The 9,149-nt window shown below is 35.5% G+C and overlaps 3 long non-coding RNA genes across 5 annotated transcripts; 2 read left to right on the top strand and 1 right to left on the bottom strand.

The window, feature by feature from the left end:
- The first annotated feature begins 322 nt into the window (after positions 1–322).
- LOC117280537 (uncharacterized) lies at positions 323–2,042 on the top strand. The gene is made up of 3 exons (XR_011411841.1): positions 323–433; positions 1,160–1,325; positions 1,816–2,042. It is a non-coding gene; the product is annotated as an uncharacterized lncRNA (long non-coding RNA).
- A 516-nt stretch (positions 2,043–2,558) lies between these two features.
- On the top strand, positions 2,559–3,877 carry LOC117278569 (uncharacterized). Of its 3 annotated transcripts, none has more exons than XR_004508931.2 (2): positions 2,559–2,691; positions 3,783–3,877. It is a non-coding gene; the product is annotated as an uncharacterized lncRNA (long non-coding RNA). The 3 variants fall into 3 exon arrangements; XR_004508930.2 differs by having other exon boundaries at positions 2,559–2,727; XR_011411840.1 differs by lacking the exon at positions 2,559–2,691 and adding an exon at positions 2,736–2,961.
- A 747-nt stretch (positions 3,878–4,624) lies between these two features.
- Positions 4,625–5,231, bottom strand: LOC108945898 (uncharacterized). The gene is made up of 2 exons (XR_001970124.3): positions 5,069–5,231; positions 4,625–4,983 (listed from the first exon to the last, which is right to left on the bottom strand). It is a non-coding gene; the product is annotated as an uncharacterized lncRNA (long non-coding RNA).
- Positions 5,232–9,149: the final 3,918 nt, after the last annotated feature.

Below are 9,149 nucleotides of genomic sequence, written 5' to 3'. Positions count from 1 at the left end.
AACTAGAATTCTGCCCGATTACCAAATTTTCGTGCGCTATAATAGTCATTGCATCGAGATGACCGTTATTTGTTATTTGGAATTTAGGGCCATAAAACTGTAATTCTGATTGATTCCCATATTTTTGTGTGGTGTAGCCCACACCTCTACATGGGCACGGGCAACAGTACCCGAACCTCCTAAAATTTTGTCGGACCATTAAAAACGACGTAAGGAACAACACTCGCCACCTTATCATTTCTGTTTTATCACCATTGAGGAAGTTGCACCAGAATATGTTTGTCGCTCTATTGCAACGAAGTGGGCTGCAAGTAGGCAGAAGTTTAAAGACCCACTTAAAACCAAAAATGAGATTATGGATAATGTTCCGGTTGGTATTACTCGGGATCAATGGACTTCCTTTCTGAACTACCGTTATAAAGAAGAAACTCAGGTATTTTTCTGGATCATATGTAAATGAGGAGGCAAAAGAAATATGTCTAGGTTACATTCATGATTGTTATAAATACAAATGATTTCCATGGAATGATTTATATTCTAAAGATATCTACAAGTTTCGGTGCAACTTTTGTATTATACTCCACCAGTAGCTATTATTGATACTTGTGCATTTATCATGACTCATTTTTCGGTTGGATTTATGGCAATCTGGAAAAAGAAAAGAGAGAAGACATCAAATGCTTCATCTTCCTCTGAATTTTTTGTATTTTATTGAACAGTTGCATTCAACTGTGTCCTGTATTCTTTGTTTATTGGTACAAAATTTACAGGCTATGAAAGCTCACGTACATAGATCTTATTTTACAGTATCTTATGTGGAAAAATGTACCTTACGTTATTCATTTAGGAGACTCCAGTTCAATATAGTGCTCCAGCATTTGCATTCCACGATTAGCATTAGCTTGGCAAGGTCAGTCATATCTTCATCTGTTTACATGTTCTAAGGTGTACTTGCTATGTGCTGATAAGCTTATATTCATGAGATATAGGGAAGGATAACATTTTCTAAAGTATGTATGGAAATTGACAACAGAATTGGCAATGTTCAAACAGATCACCTTAACACTTTACTGGTTGCATCTGCCATCTGATAAGCATGAGATCATATGGCATGCCCAGTCTATGGCATGCGTAGTAATCTGATTGCACCTTATGGCAGGAAATAGATAATTATTGCGAAGCGTAGTAATAATGTTGGATGTTCTTCTTCTGGATGCCAAGAGAAGTACAATCAATTGATGAATACTCTCAAAGCATACATAATAATGAAGGAAGGGTCAATACCAGAACAATTTGCTGGGATCTTTGCTTCTCCTCCTACAACGGTAAATGCCAAGTTCTTTTATTTTTATTGTATTGTGTAATTTTATTTTTCATTTGTAAAGTGCTGAGAGTCACTATGATAAATGGTGCGACTATGAAATTTTGGGTGTGATATTGATCACTTCAAATATCTTTGCTTTTGATCTTGGTGGAAGTTTTTATAAAAGAAAAAGAATCATGATGATAAGAGACTAGTGATGATGTTTATGATTCTGAAAGGTCACATTAATGTCTTCCTTAATGTGTGCATGTCAAATAATAACGAATGAGTTGCTCCGGTTAGAATATCCACGTCTCTTTTCATTCTGTTGAAAGTGTCACTGGTTTATTAGTGGCCAAACTTGGGATGTTTGCTGGGCAAAACTTGCCTAATATTTTGTCTCTAGTGAGATATAGATCTTAGTGTCTCATGATCTTCATCCACTTTTCATTGACCACTAAGTGAAAGATTTTCTATTTCCAATTTTACTTGTCCCTTGCATCATTGCCAAGTGATGCAGCTAGTGGACCCGTTTCACAGACGGATGCAAGAAGATCTTCTGGCGCTAGTAATCCCAGTAACAACTATTGAAATTCATTTTAATTGAAGTGGATGTATTAGGACAATGTAATAGCTGACTAATATAGATGATTAACTATGTTCTAATTTAGTTTGATGACATATGATACTACTCTGTCATAGTATTTTTCACGGTTAATGAAATGTTGATGTTTCTTAATTTTAATGTTTTGATTTAAGCATAAATATTTCAATTGATATTAGGAAAAAAGTATGGCATATTGATGATAAAAAATTAATTCTATAATATATTTAAAAATAGATGGGGTTAAAATCCCCAAAAAGAAATTGAACAAATTTTGATGGTGTACACATAAGAAAATGCGGGGGTTTACAACCCATACACTCAAAAGAAAATTAAATTTTAAAAATAAAACTCTATTTTCGCGCATGAAATTGCGGAGGTTAAGATTGCAATTTGCGGAGGTTATAAATGTCCGTTATTTGTTGTCACGGCGGTTCGGGAAACCCCACATTTATCTGCCGCAAATTAATAGTGGCGATGCTTACTACGGAGGTCTGCTCAATCGCTATGACAGCAAATAGCGGGGGTTTCTAACCTCCGCAAACTGTAATTTTAACCTCCGCAATTTATTCATTTTTTGTAGTGGTATACAATATATATATTTGAGTATTTAAAAATAATTACATTACTATAAATGATCTGGGAGGGGGAGGCCTGAGTTCACGAGAAACCAGAAACCCTCTAAATATACCCCTATTTGTGTTTTCCTTAAGACAAGTTACACACTTCCATTGATTCTTTAGAGGGCATATAATGTGTACAAACTAAGGAACATGCAGAGAAGGTTTAGTGGAGTTTGAATTAAATGTTATTAGATTAGGTCGTAATTTTTACACAGCCAGAGTCATATTGCACATAAAAGTTTGTGCATTGTTCTTTACTTTATTAATTTGTCGTTGTTATTACTTGCAATAAATAGGACAAATTTGACAACCAATTCTTTCGCCCCCCTTAGATAGAAGTTTTGGTTTCTAAGTCATGAATATATTATAAGGAGTACTTTTACCTGTACACGGGCAGAATCACCACTAGCTGAGGTCCTAATTCGGAACCGGTGAGAGACAAAAAAAGAAGAAAAGAAATATGTATCTCCAAAGTCCAAACTTAAAATTGCCAATAACTCCAGTGCATCACGTTGTTGGCCTAAATTTATCTTCTCTTATTTCCTTTTTTTTTTTTTTGCTTCAACTTTTTTATTTTTTTAATTTTTGTCTACTCTTAGTTCAGCGCCTATAAATACCTCTGTTGAGTTACTGCTCATACACACCTCTGAATTGCAATCTTCAAAATTTCTTACGTGTTTGCATTAGTTCTTTCAAAATAGTATAGGAACAATATATTTTTTTTTTAAAAAAGTACCCTGGTGCACAAAGCATGCCGCATTCACCCTGGTCCGAGAAGGGTCTCACCCAGAAGCGGATTTAGGGGCGGAACCCCATGCGCCGGAGAATTATACTTTACATATAAGACAAAATTCAATTTGAACCTCTATATTTTATATTTTGAATCTCCTCAACATAGTCTAAAAGTATAACATAGTGGTCAAGGAATTCAAAACTTTTGTAAGGTTGTTGCTTTAATTCCCACTAGCCACAATCTTTTTAATTTTATTTTTTAACTTTTTTTTTTTAACCTCCTTAGTATAAATTTTACCTCCGCCACTGGCCGCGCCCCAAGGGCTATAATGTAGACAACCTACTCTATACAAGTATTAGTGACTACTTTTACTGTTTTCACGCTCAAACCCGTTGCCCCAAGACTCCCTTACAATATATTTCTTCACGAACCGTGAATTTATTCATGTTTAAAAGTTTTCTTTCAATTCCATCTTTTCTTTTGTTCTAACATTTGTTAGTAAAATGTGAATGATTGTAGAGGTCCAAGCTAGAGAATGCAAAGCAGAAAGCATCACCTTCTCTGGATTATGCATTACCAAACCACCATGCAGAAAAGCTTGTATGTGTGAGGGATTTACTAATGGTCATTGTAGCAAAATCCTCAGAAGGTGCCTATGCACTACGCCATGTGTATTTGATGAGAAGATGATCAAAACAGGAGCTGAAACTTTGGGTGAGGAAGCAAAAACTTTGGCTGCAGCTTTGCCTGAAGAAGAGATAATGGATAACTAATTAGAATTAGAAGAAATTAAAGATGCAGTGTCACACATAATGAAGTGCTTCCTTTCTTAAAAGTGTAGCTAATGTTGTGTTCTAATTGGCTTTTAGTAGCCTTTTGTTCCACTTTAAATAAGTGTGGCACGTCAATCTTTTTTGGACCTTGTACCAAGTTAATTTATGTATGTTTTAATGAAAAATGATCTTCTATGGTCATTGCAATTCCATTATATTCCAAGCACACAACTTCATTATTTTCTTGCTCCTTGCTTAGAGGCGATAAAAATTAGAAGAATTAACCTAAATAAAGTCGCTCACACGAAAATATGGGAATCAGACGGATTCCTATTTTATGGTTATAAAACCCAAAAACAAGGAATAGTCATGATGAAGCAATGACAATTGTTCATTATGTCGTTTATGAAGGGCCAGCAATTTTTTAGGCATTTGGGTCCGGTCGCCCAGATGCATGCAAATGGCGGCATACGAAAATCTGGAATCGGGTGAAATTCCAGTTTTATGAGGAACGACTATGGATAGGCGATAATTATTGTTCCTTAGGTCGTTTTTTACTGTATGACAAAATTTTAGGCTATTTCCAAGTTTTGTCATTGATTTCCATCAACCTCATTTCGACTTCACCATCCTCTCCTAAGTTGTTGAAAAACTCACCAAGCTTGATTTCTACCCAGCCATCACTTCGGAGATGTGGGAACCGGCCAAGTTCTCCTGGTAATTCCTTTTTCTTCGAGATGAAAACAGTGGTACCCTAAATGCCAGCGCCCTCCGCCACTTAGTTCACAAATCTTAGCGATGCTATGGCTCGTTCAAGTTCACGAGGGTTATCTATTAACTTGAACACTAAATATACAGCATAACTAGTCTTTCGAATAAGATTTTTTGTCTCAATCTTTCCATAAATGTCAAGCCAAGCTACCCTAAGAAGCTATGCCACTTCAATACTTTAGTACAAAATGTTAAGATCGGATTAAAATATATTTCTCATTTTAATGAAATTTAGAGAGAGATAGTTAGAGAGAGACAGACTTAGGATCAACAGTTTTTTATGTCCAGTACTGAGGATTGTCCACCCATGTATTTGAAAGGTCTCTTGCGGCTATCCACTGGCCTTGCTGATTAAATATAATATATTAACACTTGATCAGTTGTTACGTAATAAAGAAAGAGTAAGAATATATCAACGAGAAGAATAACTGTTTATATCTTTTTAGTTTGCTCTACTCCCTTTTGCTTCGTCCTGATATTTATAGAGCATTTACTGGACTCCAAAATTTGTCACCATAGTACTATAGTAGGTGCGTTAACAAGAACAATTTCTTTACTTGAATGTTAAACACGTGTCTATTGGCAAACCCTTTGTAATACGGCTCATTCTGCCATTGTTGAAACAGATAAGGTTGTCTTTTTAGGACCATTTGGATATTCTTGAAAAGAGATGTCAAGTTGCACATATATTATTTAGTCACTATTGTATTTTTTGGGACAAAAGGGTAAATACAAAATAAACCAACTTAGTTGGCGCCCGTTTGACCCATCTTAAGACCCAAATTACCAGACACAAAAGCTTAATACACACACAAAATGGGTATTGTTTAAAAGATTAACTACAAAACCATCTTTTTTTCCACGATCCCTAACCCCTCACATCCCAAAATATATAACAAGAAGTTAAACTTTGAGATGTAGTAGGTGTATATCTATAGGGTGTTAGTAGCCCCGCTGTTGATTTGGTCCATGATTCTTAGATGTGGTGATTTCGTATGTGTCTAGATGCCTTGAATAGTTCCAGCTAGTGTTGCTAGATTGAACGGGTCCCAGGTGAGTTTCGCACCACCCGAAGCATGTTTGAGGTGGCTGATATTAATGGTGTCCAGTGTGCTTCGCGATTGCGGAGCACACACGCATTCCCGAAGAAGGGAGTGTGGCCTGGAAGTTTTGGCCTTCGCGTTCGCGAAGGGGGTACGGAGTTGCATTCACGGAAGAGGCTGGGTCCTTAGCCTTCGCGTTCGCGGAGGAGCTGTTCGCGTTCGCGATGAAGGCGAGACAGAGTCCTTCGCGATCGCGTGACTCCTGTCGGGTTCGCGATAATGGATTACGGGCAATTGCTGTTTTGTGTTTCGCGAATGCGAAGGTTGGTTCGCGTTTGCAAATTGTATCACTGGATGGGTTATTTTAAGTTCTATTTCGGGACTTAGCTAAATAAAATTCAAAAAATTGAGTTTCGGAGAACAAGAGGAGAAATGTTTATGATGGATTTTACTATAATCTTGGAGATAAGTAATTTTCACTTGGTTTTAATAAACTTTGAGTCCAAATGCTCAAACACTTCAAGTCTCCAACAACTTGGAAAATGCAAAAATACTAATGCAACCAAGAGATCTAATTCACGAGTAACCTAGATATGAAAAATATATGTGGACTCAATAGAGAGATATTGACATAACAAGAGTGAGTTATTACTCTTGCTCTTGAATCAAAAAAAACGTGTTTGTTGAGTATAAACGGACCCTTATTTGGGTATGCCATCTGGAAATCGACTACGGTGTACATTTGGGACCATTTGGATCACTCGTCTTTCACAAGCATTAATTTTTTGTCTTATTGTTTGAACGCATTAAATTTATTTTTTTGTTATTCGAAGTTGAGCAATTTATCTTTAAACTTGTAATAACATACAATTAAGTGTTTCTAGCTACTTACAATGACGGTAGAAAGTCGATTTTCATTTGAATTTTATGAAAAGTTTGCATAACGCATGTATTTCATGCATTATGTATGATGAGTTGGGCAAATACTTTCGTGCGTAATAAATATTTTAGTCACATTAATGTTTTAATACTTATTTTCGTCTTAAGAATAGTATTTTTGCGTCATTTTTGTTCTAGATTTCATGTATTTTTATGGTGGCTATATTGTTGATAAGCAACTTGACTTGCAACTTAAAAAGGAAAACGACAACCTTAAATTAAGGTCTGTACATTGTTTTGTACATTTTTCGTTTGGATTTTGTTTGAGGTGTGTGTTATGGCATCTATTAGGTATCTACTTTTTTTAATCCTGTGTCGACTTATGGCTGATTTACCAGTCTAAATGTCAAATAACAAAAGTAGTGTTATTAAAGGGAAACTTCACTAGTATTGCAACTACCAAGGTTTAAATAATCTCTAACTTCTTGAAATTTTGAGAGAGCGCACCCCAAGTTTAGCCTCATGACACTAATCTCAGTCGTGCTTCGAAATATTGCTGTCACCACCCAAAAAACTCACCACATGCATCATGACAACACTTTGTCTCTAAGACTAGGTAAGTCGATTTTAATAACATATAAAGCCATTTGTTTTATCGAAACCAACAACAGAAATAATTATAACAACCTCACAAGACTGGTAATACTGGGTCATGAACTCTAACTGAATATATGAAATGATCTCAAAGATCGAATATATAATACTGTTCGAATAATAATTAACGGACACTACAACCCCCGCAATGCGCGCAATGAATATTATATTTGAGATAGAGTTCCCTAGGGATGAAGTTGTCGTATTTATTTATAATTGGGATGGAGTTTCCTCGGAATGGGGTTGCCTTATTTATTTATATTTGGGATGGAGTTCCCTTCGCATGGAGTTGGCTTATTTATTTATATTTGGCATGGAGTTCTCTGTGCTGGATTGGCCTTGTACAGTACTGAGTGAATGAATGTCAGTTACTTTGTATATATATTTGTGTTGGATCTTCCCTGGGCTGAATGATAATATACAGTATTGTGAGATTGAGTATTCTGAGAGTGTGAGTACATGAGTTCATCATTGTGCTGCATTGCATTAGACATGCATACTTGATAAATAGGCATAGAGAAGTGTTTTTCCTCATGTCATCTAATAATATGATTTCTTATATGTCGTTAATGTTTTTTGGGAAATATTACAGGTTTCAGACTTACTCATATTTTTGGTGACTTTCGGTAAATTATTTGAGTTTTACTGTTATATTGAAAAGAAAAATATTATTATCCCGAAATTTTGTACGAGCTGAGCATTTTATTATTGAGTTATTACTTGTGTTGCTTTAAATTGTATTGTTATGAGATGTTATTAGTTATTAGAGTTGGACTCTAACCCGTGTCCCAACTCGTCACTACTTTCAACCTAAGGGTAGGTTTGTTATTTATTGAGTACATGGGGTAGATACTACTCATACTACATATTTGCACCTTCCGTGCAGATTTTGGATGTTGATGCTATTGTACATGGCAGGAGCAGGATCTGAAGATGTACCTGCATTCGAGTCATAGTTGCCTCTTGTTCGTGGTAGCTTTAGAATTTTAATCTATTCATATATATTTCAAACAGATGACGTATTTTTATTTCACACCTGCTTTGTAAATTCTAATTTTAGAAGCTCATGAATTATACTACCAGTCATTAGGGAGTGTATTAGATTCACTTAAATATTAATTGAACCGGATATTTGTAAATTAGCTTACCTAACGGGTTGGGTTAGGTAACATCACGACTAGTTGAATTTGGGATCGTGATACTTCTATGTAGTAATTGTAACTTGTCATTTAATTACTCTTGTATTAAATTGTACGTCCCTTCCATGACTTCATGCTTAGTTGCTATTTGCCTCTACTTGCTTTACTTGCATATCTAAATTGTCACATGCTTTACTTGTCTTATTGTTTTGTAATATTTGTTGCATTCTATAAATGCGAAGTCCATTGCATGAGTTGTATAGTTGATAGATACCGACGAATTTGTGAAGTTAAAACTTCGAGATATTGAGATTATTGATTTATTATATGGTTCCTTATTGCGTTATAAATTTACCTCCTTGATGTAGAAAATTTTGTAAATTTTGTTATTGAATAGTTTATGTTGATCGAAATGGTTTGGTAAGCGGGTTGCACGCCGCAACGGAAATTGAAAGATAATGAATTAAAATGGTAGAATAAGGACGGATTATAATATTTACAAGTGAAGATATGGTGGGATCGGGTTGCACATCGCAACGGATTATATATGTGGTACTTGTTTGTGATTGTTGAATTTGCATCGGTATTGTAACGAGGTTATGAGGCTTGTTATTCTAGGCTCTTTGG

This window comes from Nicotiana tomentosiformis, chromosome 11 (genome assembly GCF_000390325.3).
Source record: "Nicotiana tomentosiformis chromosome 11, ASM39032v3, whole genome shotgun sequence".
Lineage (NCBI taxonomy): Eukaryota > Viridiplantae > Streptophyta > Magnoliopsida > Solanales > Solanaceae > Nicotiana > Nicotiana tomentosiformis.
Note: the sequence above shows the minus strand (reverse complement) of the source record. Positions and strands in the feature narration are given on the sequence as shown.